Genomic DNA, 22,703 nt, shown 5'->3' on the forward strand with positions numbered 1-22,703 from the left:
AATGTTTAATGCATTACAGGGGCTGTGTACCGGCAGCTCCTCTGTAAGCCCGGGCCTTATTGTTACTGCAGAAAGCTACAGTCTATTGTATTCCCTTTCAATCCCCTTGTGGATCTCCTTTTTCCTTATGAGGGGGCGGCGTGTGTTGTGTTTAAAAGGGTACTGCAGCCTAACACGTGTAAATTGATAATACAGTGCCTTGCACTGCCCAAAAACCACGTTCACATGCTTGGACTTCAGGGTCAAACAGCTGTACTGTCACCTGGAAACATTTTGGGCTTTTTGTGGTGAGTTTCATTGCTATTTTACATAAAAACACAAGGTTTAATGATCACAGTTTCGCTCACATCATCAGCCTGATTATGTGGAACAAATGGAAAAGAGGGATTTTAATATTGTATGAAATACAATATTAGAGTATATCGCCGTAAGCTCTCTAAACTGCATCAGAGCGATAAGACATTATACTTGTATTTCTTGGCTCTTGCTCCACAAGAAACTGCTGCTCAATATTTAACATGACATCCATGAAGAATTCTGGGTAATGTATGCAAACAGGGCTACCCTAGGTGTTGCTTTTGGGTGTTGACTTGCCTTTGATTAATCATTTCGGGGTTGACGTCACGGCCTCAGAGACAAGGATGGATTGAAGTGCTTAGCAGACCAATAGCTACAAAGACGAAGAGTAATTGGTGTGTAGCGAGTGGTGGCCAATGTAAGCAGAGCAGATGCATCAACAGAGGAATAAGTCTCGTGTGCTGCAGAGGGTCACACGGCAGCAGTCCCACATACGTTCACAGGTGACAGGTAAATACGAGCAGGTAAATGCAATGAGCCTCTCCTCTGCAGGCATTGCGTCTTATGAGGCTTCAAAATGACTTATTTAGCGGGCCATGAGGTGAGTTGTGAAGCAAGGCAGGTGTATATTTAGCCGCATGAATGAGCGGGAAATGATTAATAACATTGCACGTGTATTTGTTCATTTTAACACCCATCAGCTGTGTGATTTTAAAGCTGCATTCTCCTTGTGGTTTTGTTGTAGCTGGGTTTTTGGCCTTTGCAGCAGTGTGTTGGGGTAATTGAGGGGGTGGGCATGCTGCTGAGGAGGTAGGTATATTGTGATCCAGCCATCTTTATATGTGTCAGTGGTAATTACATTGAAAAAGTGGGTTTGTGTCCCTGGAGAAAGAGGTGAGTGTACCTCCATACATGCTGAGTTCTGCGAGCTAGAGGAGAGTTAAGTTTTCATGGTGACATTCAGCACATGTGCAATCGGTATAATAGCTTCAATATCATAAATCAATATCAATACTCTGCACAGCCTTGCTTTTGTTTTGCGGCTCTCTCAATGGACTAAAGCTGCTCGGCATTCACATTAACAGCGAGGTCTTAGTGATTTTTGTTTTAATTTTCTTATCTCATGTTTCACCAGGCAGCTCTGCCAGTCTTATTCTCCTCTAAGTCTTACTGGCAAACACATGACAGGACTTCAGGGCCAGCGAGCGCCTCAGCCAACAAAGGCTTTTGTGCATGATGATGTGGTTTCTGGATGAACTGTTCCATAATTTATGTAATGAAAGGATGAGCTGTTGTTTAATTTATGTAATGTCGGAATGAGGACTATTTGTGTCTGTTTATTGGGCAGCTCTGGATCTCTCCATGTGGACCTCCTGAAATTACGTTGCGCTCGACTCATATCCTGTTTATTAACCTCATCAGCAGCTTTAACTCTCACGGCTGAATGTCAGCAAAAAATACTCAAAATACTTTTTTTGTTTGGTTTTTAATCCCTAAAATCCCATCAGTTCACTAAGTATTTATTTTTTTTCATAAAGACTGACACAAAGTGCCCTCAAGGCGAGCATGAGGGAATGAAGTTGTACATTTTATTACTCAAAACTGAGGCATTTGAAGATTTTGAGCATTTATTGCTACAACATTAGTTAGATAGATAGATAGTGTATGTAAATGCATACTGTACATGATGGGAGATTATTTGCCCTCTACAATCCCACTCCTACTATACATATATATATAATTTTATTTTTCTGATATGATATAATATTATCACAATATTTGATTCTTGATACAATATTATTGTCATTTCTTTAAAGTTTTGCAATACACTGAGTACTGAGATTTATATATATTTTTTTATATATATAACTGAAAATGATGTCCCCAAATAGGAAAACTTTGTCAGCATCTGTTTAATGCAAAAAGATTAAGTTTTCAGTCAGTTCATCTCACTTCAGTTATTTTTATTGTAGCAGAATGTATCTGTTGGACTAAAAAAGCATTTCATTTATTATTCCAGAAGTCTAACAAAATATAAAATAGTAAATACTTATAGAATAAAAAAATCTGTACTTACAATATTGATACAATATTTCTATGTAAGAATATTGATATGCTATGCTGTATCAGTTTTTCCACATCTCATATTTATTGTAACTGTTGCAGTACTTTGCCTTTAATTTTAGTTCCTCTGTATATACTCATTGTATACACCAAACATCAGGCAAAGTCCTTATAAGTGAAAACCTACTTGGTAATAAACCTTTTTTTAAATTCTGATTTAACTGCCACAACCATGTGGTAAATTACTAGTCTTTTAGCTCAATGCTAAGACATGAATGGAATTATCATTAACATGCTAAGATAATTTAGCATCATGATTGGGATAATATTATTTTTTACAAATATTCCATTCTACGTCACATGCTTAACATAAAGCAACATGCGCTCGTACTTACAGGCACGCATTTCCTCAGTGAAAATGGATTTATGGCTGTGGACTCCACAGTTTTAGCTCAGTGTTATTATTATTGATGATGCCCATCTCATTAATTTTTTTTCCTGTCCCATCCCCATCACATGTTGAGCAGTGAAACTGACCCCCATCCCGTGGTAATCTCACAGGAATCCAGAAATGCCAGCCTCTAGTGCATACGGTACACTCTGTGTGCACACAACACTCATTAGATATGCAGGTGGATCATTTGCAGGATTGATTGAAAGGTAGAAAACATGCTTGAGTCTGCTTCCTCAAAAGACAAAGCTGACACTATTTTTCATACATTATCTTCATATCCACATCTGCAATAATCTTAATAAGCTCTTGGAAAGCATGTGAGTGTGAAATTGTCCACAGAGTGATGTCATCTGGGAGACACTGAGTCTTTGTTTTTAATTAAAACTCAGTCAAATATTGTGGCTGAGAAATCGGCACACCTGAAAGCTTCAACCAGCGTCTATTGAGGAAAGTTAATTAAAATATGAAATACAGAGTATAATTACAAAGAAAAACTTCACTGTGAAAATTAGTAGATCATTTAGATAATCACAAAATACTGATATAAAATACAGATTCAACAACGTTATCTTGTTTTGTGTAACAGGGTTTGATGGAAGTTTTCTACTTGGCATAACTTGGTCAAATATTAGAGGGAAAAAAACCTAGACCTTGCTGTCTGATGGTTTTTGTTCGCCTTGTCAAACACTCAACACTAAATTCAAGCAGAAAGCTGGTTTCCATTTATGTGTAAAACTCCCAAGGTTGCAATGCACAGAGTGCAGCTGCTCACAGCTCAAAACAAGTTTGGAAACTGAAAAATGAAGGAGGAAATAAATGTGCTGGCAGATGGAATTACACAGTATACGAATCATATTGATTTAAAAAGTAGCAGTGGTTGCAGTAGCTGTTTGCATGCCACAGTTCAGACAGGAACTCATTCAAAATGTTAACTCACTGTTAAGACTGCCATCACACATCTAATGGCTTGGCTTTTTTAAATTTATATTTAAGATTATAGTCAGAAAAAAGAAAAGAAAGTTTTCATTGTCAGTGATGGAGAAGGTATTCACATCCTTTATGTAAGAAAGTAGCAAAATATATCTTTAAAAAGCACCCAAATACAAGCAAAAGTCCTGAACATTTATTTAAGTCAAAGAATGTAACTGTTGCTAGCAAAATGTACTCAAAAAGAAAAAGGACTTGGTGATGCTCCCAGTTCCTCTGTGGGTGTTATACGATAATAAATATTAGTGTATTATTGTTTTTTTAGTGAGTATTAATTCAGTCGTGACTAAGTAGTATTTAACAGGAGATCAAGAAGAAGCTAGACTATCCGAGCCATTTCATAGACTTAATATTATATTTAATTTTGGCATTGCCAATTTTTCTAACTTGATTATATTTTGTTTATGCATAGGAACCTTTTGATTCATGATTACCTTGTATAAAATTTTCTATTTGTTTTAATAGAAATCCATACAGCATAGTATCACAGTGCTTTGAATGGGAATATTATAGTCATATACAGATGCCAGGTATCAGTTTTTATAATTATATAAATGATCAATATTGCAACAAGAGTTAAACTTTTGGTAGCCAACTAAAATAATACACTCGGCTGCTTTTTCATTCCACTGTATACATTTTGCTGAAAGAAAAATGATGATGAAGAAATTAAAAGCTATATCTTATTAGATAAAATACATGTTGCTAAAGTTTCCTTTTAGGGCATAATTTGCAGATATAAATAGATAATGTATTGCAAAATATGTTCTTCACAAAATGTATAAAAATTGCAATAATATTGTATGTATGTCAAAACAAAAAAAGGCTTTGCAACAAAACAAAAGATAAAGGGATTACAATATGTTTTAATTCAATTTTAAGAGTTTTAAGCATATTGTGATCATTAACTTTAAAATATTCTGATTATAAATGATTCTAGGATAATTGCAGTGAAATGTTATGCCTTTGCATGCTTTTTATATACAAATTTACTCTTGACTAATATGTCATATTTCGCAAGCTGATCATGCTCTTTGTACAAATATAAAATATGTATATATGTATATATGTATAAACTTAAGTCATTACAACTGTCAGATAGATTGAGCGGAGTAAAATGGCAAGATTTCCCTTTAAAATGTGGAGTAGAAGTATAAAGTAAGGTAAAATGGAAGTACCCAAGTATGTGCAGTACTAAAGTAGTGACATTCCACCACTTTCTGTTGTTAATCCTTTCAAATGACAGGATCAAAATTTGGTATATTTGGATTCTGCTTGTAAAAATCAAACATCATTATATTTTGTTAATAATGTGGCTTTAAATTGTGTAGTTTGCTCCCAGTTTAAATGATAGTGCCTGCGTGAGATCTGAATTCTTATAACAGTCTTGGGGTTTTTTTTTTGGTTTTGGTTTATATTCAGTTTCTTCATGTTTTACGTTTTTTTTCCTACAACTAAATTTTAAGTATTCAGTGTTTGCTTCAGCATTTCTCTTAGCAGCATGGCCACATTATTAAAACAAAAGTCACAAAAACTTTCTTTAAAACCCACGATATTGAAAGTTTTCTTTAAGATCTGTCTTTTTGTGTTATGCCTGCATTTTTGTTTCATTCCTAACGTTTAACTGTGCACGCGCTTGTCTTGCGACGGTGGCCAGAGCTCACAAGGTAATGATCATCCCTACCTCATGTAATGGTGATGGGAAAAGGCCGGAGCCCCCGCTCCTCAGCTGTTTACTGCGGACATTCACGGGTATCATTATCCAAACAGTGATGCCAGTGGGTGGCTACCAGAGCTGGAGGTGAAATAAGCCATTTAGCTGCTTTATGATAGCAATCCCCAGCCCTCGCTGTTTTCACATCCAGGGTCAAAGCTTAGCAGCCATCTAATCTCCCTTGGTCTCGCAGCTTTCATTAGCGCGCCACTTGATCAATCAACTCTGCTGCAAGTGCCAAAGTTTGAAGCATTTTCAGATGAAAGCACATAACCATAATACCAGTTTAGATCATCATTGTTGTTTGCAGGTTCCTTTGATGTCTAGTTTAATTGACATTTTAATGTGAATTCGGATAAGCGTGCTGCACAGTCACACATCATTGTGAGATTATAATAATAGTTTGGCTGCACATACAAAGTTGAAGAAAACCATTGAATTTCGGCACATTATTCTGTCTGACATATTTTTTCTTATGAGAGTACAATATTTGTCAAAACCTTGACTACAGCAAGGTCGGTGTTAACTGTTTATTTGCAGACGTGTGGACATGAGTCACAAATTCGATGCCTTTTGACTCGACTAAATCAAAAACAGACTTGCAACCCGACTTGGACTTGAGCCCTTTGACTTGAAGATACTTGATACCGTCTCCCTAGCTCACAGATTAAAAGGTATGCCATTTAAAAAGTGTGCCAAAACTCAATTCATTTTTTTTTGTTTCCTGAATCAACTACCATGAATATTTTTCCCAGCAAGTTGACACTTAATTCCTCTCATCCACTTAGTTTGAACCAATCCAACCCCATCCAATCAAGTTGCAGCAGAGAACCATGAAAGTGATGCCAAACATAATTTCTTTTTAACACAAAAACTAAGCCTTTGTAAACGACAAAAATGAAATGCAGTATGAAAAGCACGCAAATTAAAAGATGCAACTTTACCAACTTCCAGCAAACATGCTTTAATAAATAAGTAGAGATTTTAAACAGGAGTCATGATTTTTTAATTAGTCTGTTGTTGAAGTGGCGTTACACTTTGTGAACAGCACATTGTGACTTGTCTGGAGCTTGTAACTTAAAGTTCAGGACTTGAGACCAGAATTGGGACTTGTCTGTCTTTACTTGGGACTCTGCTTGGGACTAGTCTGTCTTGACTTGGGACTCACCTCGGGACTTGTCTATCTTGACTTGGGACTTAAATTGTGACTTGTGTGTCTTGACTTGGGACTTAAATTGTGACATGTCTGTCTTGATTTAGGACTCAACTTTGGACTAGTCTGTCTTTACTTGGGACTTGGCTTGGGACTAGTCTGGCTTGGCTTGGGCCTTAAATAGTGACTAGTCTGTCGTGACTTGGGACTTAATTTGTAACATGTCTGTCTTGACTTATGACTCAACTTGGGACTGGTTTGTCTTGGGACTTAAATAGTGACTATTCTGTCTTGACTTGGGACTTGAATTGTTTTATATATATATACATACATACACACACATATATATATATTTTAAAGGTTTTGGTTTTTTTTTCCCCCAGTCGTAATTGGCTGAGTTCTCTGAAGGCAGTTCATGGGTGTCATCAGCCAAATGCCAGACCTGTCGCCACATCTGCATACAATAGGACACGTCAGAAATCCTTGGCCTCCTTTCATCCGCCTTCACATCTTCCATAATCAGGGCCAGTGGATGGGAACAGAGGCAAAGAGGAGCTTTTTATCCCCCAATAAAAGGCCACTTAGGCAGATAGTTCTCCCAAGACTCATCAGCTTTGGTCTTTTTTTCCTGGCACCACATGAAGGAATTTGTGGAAGAGGGCAAACATTCCATCTAATTAAGGATACCTTTCATATAAGCTCACCTCTCTCCCCCGTAATTTCTCTTCACGCCATTCTCTCCCACCTCTCTCTCCCCTGCATCCCTCTCTCTCCTTCTCTGTCTTTCCTCTTTCTTATCATCCATCATAGGAAGCCCAAAGGTGCCCTTCGCAGTTACTGTACCTTTTTGGTTTGCTCTTGATGCCTTTTGAAATCGTTGGCTTACCCGTGCTTTGATGTTGCCTTCAAATAGACACTAAGCAAAACTTTGAAGTAAAGACCTAGATGTGGCCAAGAATGTCGAATCGCTGCGATAATCCCAACAGTTCACTCTATTTTCTGTTTGCAAACGTGAGTGCTGCACATCATTAACATGCAGCACGACTGGAGTGGCAGCAATTTCAGAGGGTTTTTCAGGAATCAGCATTATTTGTTTTGAAAAGTGAAGGGGAGAGAACGAGTGCTCTGTCTGACTTTGTTCTATTTCTGGGCATGGCTGCTGGAGGATTACTGCAAGTGGCAGAGTATTCATTATTTAGATGGCAGTAGCGGAGTCGGGGAACGGGTGGTTTCATAAACCACTTGACTGTGACATGTGTGCTGCTGCTACACTAGACGGAAAGACTAAAAAAATAAAAAAAAAAGAAAGGAAGAAAGAAAGTTTCCCTTCCAAAAAATCTTTTTGCGAGCGAGGGCACTTGTAGCAGCCCTCTGCCAGGGACTGCTGAGACAGTCAACACTAACTGAAACTGATGGAGCAAACTCAGATTGATGGAGTTAATGGATGAAATCGCTGCAAGTTCTCCGGGATTGCTCTCTATATAGGCTTTGAAAGTCATAAAGCGCTCATGCAGCTGTTTCATGGTGCATGTCAGATGTGGTATTATGGTTTTAAATGCAGCATCTTTGCTGCTTGTTATTACGCTCACAATGACAGAGTTGAATATCTGCAGCGGGGAAATCTGTGTTGAGGCTGGCTGATTATGAAATAATGACAGTTTTGTCTCCTCGCCTGTATATGTTAAAAACAATGACTGAAGATATCTGCGGCGACGTCTGAAATGGCCTTAGAGGAGAAAAAAGAAAAAAGAAAAGACAAAGTGAATCCGAAATGAGAAAGCTGTGACAGTTATGTGTTGCACAAAGAGAGCTGGCACGGTTTGCCAATGTGGCGGGACACCAGCAAGGAATTTTTCTCCCGGCGTCTCTATCGGATGAAGTGTTTACCCTGACAGTTTTCAGCCTGGACACAGAGAGGGTCCCGCCACTGTGATTAATGCACTGCCATGCCGCCATGGTGGAGGATGTCTCTCGGCGGTCTCCTTCCCCTTTCCAGTACTCCTCCCTGATATTTCACTAATGTGACTCGACAATGAAGAGATTGATAGTGATCATTATGCTGCTCTCAAAGAGTAATGTCACTTCCCAGCATGATCCAGCCAGCTTCTAATTCAACCACTGCTGTGGGTAGCATATGAGCAGTGGCGCTGCATATTGTTACTGTACATACAAGTGGCTACAACTGTGTTATGTTAAACCAGAAGCAGCGACATTTCCTGAAACGCCTCCTCCTGCTGTTATCGCCATCTCCTGAGGCCCTTTTTGCATATTTAGCGTTGAATACGGTGCCGCAGGTTGGCTCTGTCTAACACGGGAACTTGACACTGGAGGTATTATCACGCCAAGCAAGGCCTCTCACCTTAGCACTCTGCAAGCTATATCACCATTTCCCCAGCACTCCCTGCGCAAATAAAGCTGTGAGGGTCATTCATTTGTTTTCCCTCGCTCCAAGTCCTTACAGCTAGGTTGATTTGTTTATCTGTATGTGTTTAGCCCTCGGCCCCAATCTTCTGAGAGAGAAAGAGGTTTAGCATTTAAATTGGTTGATCCACCGCACGTTTGCTAAACCTGTTTTTAAAGCATTACATTGATGAAAAGCAGACGCTAATCCCTTTGGGTGTGCGACCTTATCTGACTAAACACCTGACAATGAGATTCTATTGTCACTCTGGGAACACAAAGATTCTCGGTAAACGTGTAGTCTGTTCTCTGCAGTTATTGACCTCTGCTGCCGACTGTAGCCGCAGGTTAGCTCGCTACAGGTATGATTTACAGCGGGGAGTCTTGAGAGCAGACTTAGCTAATAACAGCAAGGGATACTTTAAAGCACTGATGCTCAACTAACAGACCATGGGCCAAATCTGGCCCGCTATAGGCTGCAGGGTGGCGCCCTGAATGTTTGCTTACTAGCATTGAAACAAACCAAAAAAAAGTTGTACTTTGAATGCAAACAAAGTGCATTAATTAATCATCAATGTAGAGTTTTTGCTTTTTTTTTAACCAAAAAGAGATGCCAGGGGAGGACCCCCAGGCCTCCAGACCAGGTTTTCCTGTAAATCCTTGAAAAGTCTTAAAAGGCATTGAATTCAATAATCTAAACAATAAGCCTTAATTGGTAAATTGAATTGAATTTTGAAGTCTTAAAACTGCTCAGGCATGGGAAGTAAAATTTTATTAATCATTTTTCTCTAACGTTGCATTGTAAAATCTCAGAATAATTGGAAAAACTTCATGCTCATAGGCATGAGGGTGAGTAGATAACTGAATTTTCATTTTTGGGTGAACTATTCCTTTAAAGGCAACATAACTGTGTCCCCTCATTATGTGATTGTACCTTTTATTTAAAAAAAAAACCAAAAAACAGCGAGGTGGACAGCATGACATTCCTGCCTTGAAAAGGCAGTTTGAAGTAGGATCATGATGAATACTGACAGTAAACAATTTTTTCTTATATATAATAATAAATATTAGCAATGTTCTTTTATTAACTGGCTTCCTGTCATTTTGCAAAAGTGTCCCCAAAGGCAAAAAAGTTGAGTATCCCTGTTTTAAAGTCTCTCTAACTCCTCACTCCTCAGGAAATTGTACACCGCTGTTATCTCGCCTGCCAAACGTCAGCTACAGTAAGTCCTCGGTGTCAGTCAGTGTCCAGACCTGAGTGAAGAGACTGCGTTAGCATACTAGCCTTCACAGCTAATCCCAGAATCCCCTGTATGCATTTCTCTTCTGCTTATATTCACACCGACTCATCCTCTAGTTTCACGCTTCCCATTGTATCTTTAGCCGAACAAGACGTTTAGTCAATATTGTCACCTATGAATATGTAGGAGACAAAGTGGCCTTCACCTAAATGTGGCAGATGTGATTTCTAACTAAATCATAGGGATTACATTATTGACAGTGTCTTGAATAAACATCAGGATGAGGTCAAAATTCATTGTCGACCGTTATTTGAACAGCATCCGGAGCATGTTGAGGTTTTAAAGCGAGCAGAGCATGTCCTCGTCTGTATTGAATGATTGTTTTATCTGATAAAAATTTGCATAATTCATAGTTAAACATCAGATCTTGATATAATTTTAGCACTGACAGGGAGGAAGGATACCGTTGTGTGATTAGCTGTGGTATCAGATTGTGTCCAGCATTACAGATTGGCTGTGAAGTGTATCTATTGACTGTCTGTGCTGCATGTTAGTCCAGATTTGTTATCCTCTCTGTCGCTGGGCCTCGACTAAACTGCAACATTGCTTCAGCTTCCTCAAATTATTCGAGCACAGATTGTGTTAGTGCTGTATCCTGTCATGATCTGGGCCTCTTACGCTGGGACGGGAACTCCAGGGGCCAAGAAAAAAGATGCTATCAATACACACAAGGAAAGCGTATGCAAATAGTGACAGTCAATTGTGCATCATGGCTGAAATATGACACTGGGAACAAGTGTGACTGCAGATTGTTGTGCCAACTGTGGGTTTGCTGCTGTATCGATACGCCTTGTGCTGTTTAATCTGGTCAAGAGTAAAGAATACACAGTGTGGTCATACAATATTAATCCCAGCCAGGAAACTGAACCAGCTGCTGCCTTTTATAAACTGACAACTTATGGTTTCACTAAGCCATATGCTGCCCGCTGCCGCCTTTTCTCTCAGATTTCACTTCTCAGTTTCCATTGTCAGTCTCGTCTTGGCTTTTTATGATCCTAATTCTGATGGATGTATTCCAGTGTGAAATGACTTAGCCGGGTGTGAACGTGAACCATCCTTTGCCTCCTACTGCTGCCATTTGGTGTGCGGGAGGAAAAGCACAGGGACCGTCAGAGGAGACATGAGAAAGCTTGTGTGTTGACGACGCACCTCCCTTATCTAATTGGGGCAAAGCAAACATGATTAGGCCTGAGCTGAAGGACGATCAGTGTCTTCCACCGCTGAGACGTTTCACAGTCATGCACGTTGTGCTGCGTACGCTGCTGAGAGGTGAAACAACACTGTTTTACGACATTATCAGGCTACTGTTTTAGTAGAAAGACGCAAAATGCTGTTGTTTTTATTAAGACCAGTTTCAAAAATATCCAGCAGTTAGCTGTTTGTTAGTGCATTCAAAAACCTCTTGTGTTTATTTTGACCTTCAGCTCCTATGATGAAAGTCGGTGCAGGGCAATACGAAGAAAATCAAATATCACTGTATTTTGACCAAATACCTTGTTATCTATACTGTAAAGATATTATAGGGTTAACTTTTAGTCAGTAAGTTAGTTTTTATTTCTGTGTCATGTGATTACAAGACACCATCACAATACAAATCCTGTCATCTTCCTGTTGTACAGTTAAAAGCAAAAAGGAAAAAGTAAATACACGAAATAAGTTAGATTATAAAATAATATACGGCCAATATTCTTGCAAAAAAAAGGATTGTACAGTGAAAAAATATTTTTTGTTTTCTCATCTCCAGATAACGAGCTAATCTAAATCTGTTTCTAAATGTTTCATACCTAAATAACCACTTTAATCTTTATGCATCATCCATATATACTAAATCAATATCTGTTTTTATGCTACTGAACAAAAATGTACGCAGTTCCATGTAAAAGGGGCAGTGGAAAACACAAATTAAACTCGTTTTCTATATCAGCAAACAAGTTCTTCTAAATTCATATACCGTCCAGTTTCAACCATTAGTGGAAAAAATACCAGATCTCAGCCGAGCACATAGGGATCTTTGCTTTTTAGTTAAATTACATAAAACATAATTCTCAGTATCATATTCATATTTTATAATCCTAAATGTCTGCAGTGTTGGTTCAGTCCACCACCAGCCCATTGCTCTTTATACTGAGTAAGCACAGAATCTCTGAATATAGAAATGTTATTTATTAATGTTATGGAATTATTTAACAAAATACCTTATCAAACCCATAGTTACTAAACAATGCATATGCATCTCTTGACCAAGACCCAATCATTATTTTTTCCCATATAAGAACCTTTCTTTGTCAGCCTCTTTTCTTCCATATCAATGAATCCATGTTGTGACGATAAATAACAGTTTAAGCAACAGTTATTGATATAATTTCAACTTTCACTCAGGAACAAAAATCAGCCTTTTAACTTGAAAGAAATAATTATTTGACTTTTTGGTAGATAATTATGAATACGACAAATACAAACATTTTTATTGTGATAACATTTTTAGCCATATCGCTCAGCCTTACATACATACAACTACAGTATGTCAACGTAAAATTTAAACTAGAATATAACAATGCAAAGATTTGGGGATAAATAATGACGAGAGTTAGAGCTGAAACTTTTTTTCAGTCATCGATTAATCTACCCTATATTTTCTTGATGAATCGATTGTTTTGTTGATAAAATGTCAAAAATAGTGAAACATGCCCTTTTTAATTTCTCAATGGTGACATCTTCACATGTTATGATTTATCTCACCAAAAATCCAAAGCTACAGACCAACAAATGTTTGGCCATTTGGCTTAAAAAAAATATTAAATGATTATTTGATCATCAAAATAGAGAGCCATGGCCTTTGTGTAGTTGTATCTGGGGCAGCATTTAGCAATTTTTATCCTTTGTGAATGTGTTAAAAAAACGGTTCAGGGATAACCTATTCATGTCAAAACCGTGCAAGTAAAAACTTGCTTCACACAGGTGTTGTGTAATTAAAAAATCCAGGTGCATTCCAGACAAAATGTCCTTTATTTCTTTCCATCCCACTGTACCCTTTTTTCACATAATCAACCGACAGCCATGAATGCTGATTCAATCTGTAATCACGAAGCACAATGTCTGATAATTATTCTTGATTTTAAAAGCCCAAGGTGAGCAATAAGCGAGCTCCTCGGTGTTGAACATTTCCTTCCTTTCAGTCGAGTCATGACAGATTCACATCGTGTTCCGAAGCAGCACAGAACCAAATTTGATGCAGTTCAGATGTAGAGGCGTGAGAGAGGTGCTAATTGATGCCTGCTGTGGCATGAAACGCAAATTGCATACAAGTACAGCAACCGAACTGCAGACTCACTCAGCCCCGTTGAATCATATAAGGAGGCTAAATGGAGAATGTGCACGGAGAAGCATAGTGGATGCTGTCGACACATGGCTGCTACCTGTTCCTGCTATTCTGTGGCTCTTACCGTGTTAACACCATTTGCCCACTCACACATTATAGTGTCACAGGAACAAACACATGTTCACCTAAGTCAATTTAGCCGTGTAAATGTATCTAAATATATCTGTACCTGCTGAAAAAAATAACACACCTTGTGCAAAAGCTGCAGTAAAGATAGATGCAGATTAATTTCCATTATGGAGACAAAAGTTTTCTCATCAGGTTTATTAGTATACTATACACAAATACTCATCAAGGCCGTTAGATAGCAATGATTGCACTTGCAACCATTAGCCTAAATGATACTTTTTTGCTACTTATGCTATTAGCTGCAGTAAAAAATACATTTTGCATATCAAACATGCACTTGATGTTCTCCCACAGTGAGTCAAAATAAGTAGGAATGTCACAAGTCAGTGTCTCGCACAGTAAAAAGATTTAGCTGTTGAACTTTTGACCTTCTGCAGAGAGGAATCGTAATGTATAAGCTAGTGAACTGTAGGAAACGGTGATCAGTCTGCTGTGCGTCTGCATGATGAAGTTGTTCTCCCCGGTCTCTTTCATTTTCATAAATATTCAGGATGTTTATCATATGCTTTTAAAAAACACTGCAGGTTTTTACAATGCTTGCTCTTAGAGAGAAGTAAGCAGGCTGAGAGATGCGCAGCAAACCTCGCCTGTGTCTTTCTCTCTCTGTCTTTTTCTATGGAGCCCATTTGGAAAATGAGATACTGACACTGTGTCATCATCAGAGCTCATTCTTTCAACAAAAGGTACAAAACTGAGGAAATAACTCATATTGTCCTTTTCTTGAACTGGTGATGATGTAAAAAAAAAATCAAACACCACACAAGGTTCAAATGTTGAAACTCGAAAGAGATAGACATGACATTTTTAAAAATGAACTGCAACTGAACCTCGAGACAAAGAAAAAGGGCTTGTTCAGATCATCAGATCACTTTAGCATTTAAAGATGCATTATTCACCATTTGCAGTAGGTTTGTTTCTGCAGAGTTTTTACAGAAAATAGTTACCATCACTACAGATTGTACAGATTGTTTTTCTGACGTCCGTCTATGATGGTCAGGATACTTGACCTCATTTTTAGCCGTGTCCGCGTTGTGACTCTAGCTGTTTTAGTGTGCCTTCTGCGCACCTACATTGAAAACAGAAGATTTTAAGGCGCAAAAAGCTAGGCATGTGTACAAACCTTAAGTCTATGATACAAAAATCTACAGATTCTGCATACAGTGCAGATATCACTTTATAGAGATTAGTTTGGTCCAAACTAAAATTTGTTAAGAAACTCTTTAATGGATCCCCATGAAATCTTTTGCAGGCGTTCACGGCTCCCAGATGATGTATTTTACGCTTTTTTTCCACAACACATAAACCCGCTAACACCAGGCTTTTAAATATGATTGGGTGTGAATTCCTATTATAACCTTTCCAATCATATTAAAAAGCCTGGTGTTAGCGGCGAAAAAGAGGTATTAATGACTTTAGTGATTCCCTGACCCTTCCTCTAGCGCCACCAGCAGGTTTACATTTATGGTTTTGTTAAAGTGACTTTCCATCAGCCTCAGCTGTACTTTGTATTCTGAGCTAACTACCAAACATTAGCATGGTTTGGATATTCTCACTAATCTGCGAGCTTGGCTGTCGCCTCTCAGTCTTGTTAAAAATAAAAAAAGTAGTAAAAAATAGTTCTTATTCTAAGCTCTCAATATGTGGCAGTCGTACTTTTAATTAGTTTGTTATGGTTCTTATTTGGTGCCTGCTTTTATAAAGCTGGCCTGATCATTCTGACTAAACCTGAACAAAAGTGGAAAACACATCTACTCTATTATAATTAGTGTTGCTGTTTATATTATTATCAAACTTAGGAAGGATGTTACCTTCAAGGCTACCTCATAGATCATTTCTCTTTGGTGCCAAATAATTCCTAAATAAGATATACTGTTGCTCTTTTAAGCCAGCTATTTGTTATAACATTTTGACACTTAATGAATATAAAGTGTTGCTCAACTAGGTTGCAAATGTGTGTGTGGAGGACTGGGTGGAGGTTGTGGTTGATAAATTGTTGTTATCTGACTTGCTGAGGTGGAAAATACCCTTAACATATGGCCGGAGGATTGGATAAATCCATTGAAATAGATTCAAGGCGTTTTAGTGACCGTGTGTATTGAAGCCTTGTCTCTTGAGAGTTTTTTAGGTTGACAGAATTGATGTGGACAGCACCCGTAAAACCACAATAAGTCCTCACTTGTACATCTGATATGCTTTGATACAAACTGATCCGATCGTCCTATCAGGTTACATTTCTGTGTATTTGCAATATATATTTGAATCTGGATTACATGCAGCCCAGCTTATTACAGTACATGAACAAAGACAACTTTAAATACGCCACAATAATAGGCAGGGAGAAATGCTGCCTCGATAAGTCCCAGCTTATCACCCACACATTTCATCCCCATCAGTGTCCTCATTCAACATATCTGGCAGTATTTTAGGCTACCTTCAGATGTAGTCATTTCTCCGAGCTTTCCTTTGTGTGTGTGTGTTCCTGCAATTCCTTCTAAAGCAGCCTCTGGAGAGACAGCAGAGGAGGTATGTATGAGTTGGATGCCTCCTTGACAACACCTTGGAGGTAAAAATCAATGTCTGCCAAACAAAGTGAAATGTTAGGCTGCAGCCGATACATGACAGATGAGGCTTAGGGTGGTATTTTCTAAGGTGAATGAAGACTGGAACGCAGGCGGCCCTGTCTTCTGTTGTCAAGCAAAGCGGCATTAGAGAGATTTTGAAGGACAGTACATCTGACTTCCCTGACTACTTTTATTATTGATTAACGTGCTGTAGACATGTGTGAGAGCCACTCCGAAGTGGAAGGGGGGAGGGTATGCGGTTCAAAACTGAGAGCGACTGCACGGCAGATTAAACTTTAAAGGCTAGTTTTGCTAATGAATTGTAATGCCTGTCCACTCGAGAGACCTCGCCTCCAACCGAGGTTGTACAAAAGTGTTCATCTTGATAAGAGCTGATCTGTCCTCAGATCACAGCAATGTCTGCATATCACAGCCCGACCAAAATTCTCTGATAAGTCCCAATATTTGACAGCTTGAAGTGCTTATAATTTTCATGCCTGAAATCTTTTACACTTTTCACATCAATGCACAGAAAACGGAGTTGGAGGCAGAGCCCAGTTTCCTCAGGGTGGAGCTCAGTCGATGCAGCCGAATAGTAGCTGCAGAAGCAGCATGGCTAGCTTGGCACATTAGCAGGGAAACACTGTGTTGCTACCTCATGCATGATCAGTCTTTAAGACTCCAGCAGTGACCTCAGCACAGAGCCGTGGGCCATATCATGTTGCTGATTGAGCATGCACCAAGCCTCAGAGGGTACGCAGGTTGCATCTTAGTTCTTCTTGCCGAGAGAAGCAGAGGGGGGTTCTGACGAAAAATTCCAAAACATCAGTAGCGCTGGAAGGCTTTTCTCAGCAAGCTTTAAAGTGTGTGTGTGTGTGTGTGCACGTGCATGGACTGTATATCCTAACATGTACTCGCACATGTAAACTTTATCGTTTTTGCCCACTGGGGATATTGACATATGACATCACTATAATGCACTGGTAGGTGAGCAGTGTAAGAATTGCCAATGATTCGTCCTATTATTATTCTTGTCCCGTGCTCTGCTCTGTGGCCAAGAGTAATGCAACAGTGGGGTATCAATTCATAGCCTTGGCCTCAGGGAAGCTCTTTGGAAAGCAGAGGGATTTTCAGCCTGTGTGCTGTAGCTCCGGCTCTGGAGCCAGACATTGCAAGAAAATTTGGCTTAGAGAACTATATGTGGGAACATTTGGAGGAGTCGGTTCGAAGGAGATATAAAGGCACCGACATGCATTATTTGTTCATTGTACTTATAAAATCGATATGTATAACAATGCAATGCAGATTAATCTTGTACTAATGTGTTAATGTTGCACCATGTATTTATCAGCTGTAAGACATTCTGCTTGTTCTGCAATATAACCATGATACCTACACTGAACTATAAATTGGTTCCTGATGTGTTCAGTAAGCAGTTTATCTGTGTATCTTATTATCTTTGGAAATAAATGCTACACAGAGTTTTTAAAACTTTTTTTCCAGACCCAAAATGATTAGTTTATTAATAGCTGCAGTACCCATTAAAAAATAGACTAATCTACCTAGACGTGTCATAATGAATGGGAATATTGTTATTTTAAGACCATTTTCTAAAATTATTATAATTTTGGTTTAGATCTTCATTTTGATCATGCATAATAAGATGGGAGATTAAAATAAAATGTAAGTATGTAAAACAAATTCAAATTGCCATCGGGCATGTTCAGGAAACAACAAAAGTATATCATGTCCGAAAAGGGGGTTGGAGAATTAAATACTTATCAAATCCTACCTCTTTTTTTCCCTCAAATTTATCAACAAAAAAAAGTATTAAACTTAATGATAATATGATGGCATAATAATGCAAGTACACCACTTCAAAGCACAGCATACTTTTATCTCTTAAGGATATTCAAACTGTGGAATATGAAAATATTCTATATATGTTTATTTTTTAAGTAATTAATTGTTAATATATATTTAAAAAAATACATATGAAATTGAAGTGCTTCATCGGAGTAGCCCAAAGACACTTTTCATTTTTTTGTTTCAGACCTAATACAACAGAGGCGATACAAAACTAAGTCATGCCTCTTACGACTAATAGACAAGCTTAGTAAAGCTCCAGAAACAAAGAAGTTACTGCCATAATCAGGCTGGTGTGCTGCAGTCAGCTCCCGGGGATGGACAGCGTGGGAGTCGGGCAGTTTCCTGGTGGATTTACAGAGTGGAGGATGAAGTCCTTGGAGGGTAAAAGTACAAATGAGCGACTTTGTGGCTTGTTGCCAGTGGTTGGCAAGCTAAAGACTATCAGGACTGTGCCTCCTCCTCTCCAAAAGTGCAGCTGTGGGCTAGCAGTATGCTACGCTGTGTTGTCTTTGAAGTTTTATTTTTCTTCAGACTCGCGTTTGTAGGCGAGTGTGAGTGGAAAAAAAGAATAGCTGCGCATGAGTCGTAAAATGGTGTTGACTTAATGTCGGTGACATATTTATGTCAACAAACACGTCAACACAACAGGCCGGATCGAGGTCAGCAAAATGATACTAATTGGTTCATTATGTGTTAAGTAGTTGGTTTTCTTTGTTTTTTTTTTCTTTGGAAATGTGCAACACTGACAGTTTTAAAGTATAACTAAACCCCTTTTAGTTGACAGGCAATATATATTGGTATTTAGTAGTGGCTTCAGGTACAAGTCTTGACATTTAAGTGAAGTACTAAAATTCTATATATTGTGAATAAATATGCTTAGTGACCACCCTCTAAAGGTTGACACCTGGCTGTTCCTATTGAATTTTGCTATTGGCTGATCAGTTCCTATCTAGCCTGTTTTCATCATCAACCAAACCCTCCATCACTGCCCGATCAACGCCCTCTCACAAACAGACCCCTCTGCCACCCCCTGTCCCTGCCTCTTTAAGGGAGGGGCTGTGGATTGAAAGGTGGCACAATTTTGTGTGTTCCAGAGAGGAGGCACTCAAGCCAAAAGTCTAGTTATACTTCAAACCTGTTTTTTGAGTGTGTGTGTGTGTGTGTGTGTTTTTTTTTTTTGATCACTCAGTTGGTGAATTTTACATTGATCCACATGAATGTTTTATCTCAACTTTCAGCAGCTTATGAATTTCACTGGGTTTTGTGTCATTGTTACAGCATTGTTGCATTGTGTTTGTTTGCGATAAGACTTTATTCTTGTCTGGGTCTCCCTTGACAGTACATATAGTTTAAATCTTAATAGGGCCTCGTGGGTATATGGTGGTTAGATAATAGAGAACTTGGCTCAAACTTCCGTATGCAGCAGCAGAGTATAAAAACATCAGCCTCCTATGGAATATACTAAAGGTTTATGCTATTTGTTTATTCAATGCGGTGTGAAGGAAATCTCTCTCTCCTCAAATTGTCTCACAATGGAGGTGAAAATTAGTCATCTGTGCAAGTGAAGTGCATCCAGTTGAGAACAATATGCCAACAATTAATCAGGAAAAGATAGGCTTTTCCCATTTTTAGATGGATACTGGTTCCTTTGTGTGGTTTCCCCACAAACTGAGCGATTTGCACAGGAAATGCAATTATAGAAGCCATTGGAAAAGACTGTGCCACTACAACCATGAGTGGTTTGTTTTTTTACTGCAACCATTTTCTCAAGTGATTGGGGAAGCGAGCTGTAAATGAATGGGGAGGCACATGAATAGTTCTGCCGAGAACACACATCACATTTCTATGACCCCTGAGATGATGTAGGCTCCGTTTTTTGCGCAATTACTAATTCAAATCTATATTGCTTCAGTCACAGAAGTGACTCACGGTTCAGCAGAAATGGATAACAGTGTTTTGTTGTTGTTTGAGATGCTGCAGTTGGAAATAAATAACTAAAAATCCTCCAGCAAGCTTCTAAATGTTCAAAAGCGTCCCCCCGAGGTGGCCAGGAACACCATAACCAAGGTTTCATGTTGGCTCCATCAGCCATACACCATCCAAAATTCTGGCTGATACCGAAGACACGAGCCATTCAATCCACCACAGCTATTTAGATAGAGTGAATGACTACTCTCAAGGCCAGTTCAGTTCAAACACGCACAGGAGAAAAATTGAAACTGGCAGCTTCTTTTCAAAAGAACGCCAAAACAACCTTTCAAAACAGATTTGCAACAAAGTGCCGAGCAGAGGCACATTTGGATGGGAGCATGTCTCTCCAGCGTCTCCATTTCCTGCTTCCTTGTTGGCGATTTGTTTATTTTATACAGTTTGAGAAATTGTAACCTACTGCATTTTTCCAGGATCAAAAAGGATGATGCAGTGACAGGAAGTGGCAGGTTGCTGCTGTTATTGCGATTGTAACAGCACTTCAAAGGTGCAAACAAACCGGCAGGCCAAGAATCTGTAGCCAACATGAGTGTTGGAATGGGGACTGCAGGCTGTGATTGCAAATTTATGCCATAGACTGGCTTCTCAGTGTACTAAGATATGAAACTGGTTGAAAGTAGCTTTAATGGAGCTTGTTTTTAAAGCTTATATTGACAATGGGTCAGAGGACTATGTATGCACGTAGTCAGGACTGGGCGACATGGGAAAAACCAAGTATCACAATGTTTTTGACGAAATAGTTCAATATCCATACTGCGAATATTGTAGGCTTCACTTTTGGTGCTTTCACAAAATATTTACACTGTGATATTTTTGATAAATAATCATCAGTAGTGTTGGTATAGTGACTCTTTGAAATGAAATATTAGAATCGGCCAGCATGCTGATTTCTGCTGATATCACAAACCAATACTTTGTTTATTGACGAGTGAAAATGTACAAAACATCAACCCTAAGTTGAAGTATTTTTCCTATTTTGTGGAATATATCTATCGGGGTTGGGTTTGGGTTTTGCTTTACTGTTTTTGTTCAGTCTTATGTTGTTATGTTGTTTTACTACATTCTGCCATTTGTAGAACGACTCTTTTGAATTGTAAAGTTGCCAAATGGTAAAAAGCTACTTATGCAAGAATCCGACATAAGATCTGCACACTGTATTTTAAGCACAACAGTTGATCGAAAAGAGATCATCGTCAGGCATTGTCAAATTACACAAACACATTTCATTGCTCAGGTGGTTGTGATCTGCTTTTTTTTTAATTATTTTTGGGGGGCATTTCCCTTTATTTTACAGGACAGTGTGAGAGAGACAGAAAAGGTGGGAGAGAAAGAAGGGGCATGACGCGCAGCACAGGGCCACAGGCAGGACTCGAACCCGGGCTGCTGCAGAAGCCTCAGGCACATGTGGTGCACTCTACTCAGTGAGCTAGAGGTCGCCCCGTGTTCTGCATTATATCACAATCATCTTGTGTTAAGCCCAGGATGCAGTGATGGTACAGCGGAAGTGTATGACTAATGGTAGTTGAAATCAGCCAATGGCAAGATTATACCAACAGTCAACATCCTGTGAGTCAGACTTGGTGTGACCAATCAGAGCAGAGCTGAATGTCTGATACTCCCACATATGGAACAGAGCACGTGGCTATGAGAACAAACTTGAGATTATTAGACATATATTAAATACATTGCATCAGAACTTGAGTCACACACCTATCATAAATCACATAAACTACCAGAAAAAAACATGAAAATTATATAGGAAAATATACAGGCAAATAGAAAGCAGTCATATATTACTTGTCTGAGTAGATATTTTTGGGTAATACAGACTAGTTTAGCGTAGTAATTGGACAGAGATTATAATTACACCTACATATTAAATTCAACATTCAGTCAAATTTATAAAATGAATCACATAAATCATCCAAAGAAAAGAATTATCATGAAAACTGCCACAGATGCAGCCACCTAGAATTTTCCATTCTTCCTTGATTGGTCCCAGGCAGAACCTTGCCAGGTCCTTGACCAGTAGACTGGTTGTAGTAGTTTCAATCCCACAAGCGAAGCGATGATTATGGAAGCAAAAGCGGTTTGCTGCACCTGTAATCAAATGAGCAATCAGCTGTTCTTTCATTTTTATGTATATGAGGGCATGTGCTTCTCACACAGAGCATACTTTCTATACTTACTATCATATCATGATCATATCGGGATGACCAGGTCAGAAAAATATGCTGAAACGTTCTTTAAAACCCTGATACAGATTGTTTTTATGCATAAAATATAAGCCATAGGGAGACAGCTGAAGGAGTTACTGTGTCCATAAAAGCTCTAAGCGATGTACTTTTTAACAGAACTGCACAAACATGAAAGCAATAGGCTATGAGTGGGAAATAAATGATATAC

At 38.7% G+C, this 22,703-nt stretch overlaps 1 protein-coding gene across 7 annotated transcripts in view; it reads left to right on the top strand.

Moving 5' to 3' along the window:
• LOC121947781 (teneurin-3) overlaps positions 1–22,703 on the top strand; it is a 284,662-nt gene that overhangs the window by 106,284 nt on the left and 155,675 nt on the right. The window lies entirely within an intron of this gene.

Source organism: Plectropomus leopardus, chromosome 8, assembly GCF_026936395.1.
Source record: "Plectropomus leopardus strain MGB_pleo_1.0 chromosome 8, ASM2693639v1, whole genome shotgun sequence".
NCBI lineage: Eukaryota > Metazoa > Chordata > Actinopteri > Perciformes > Serranidae > Plectropomus > Plectropomus leopardus.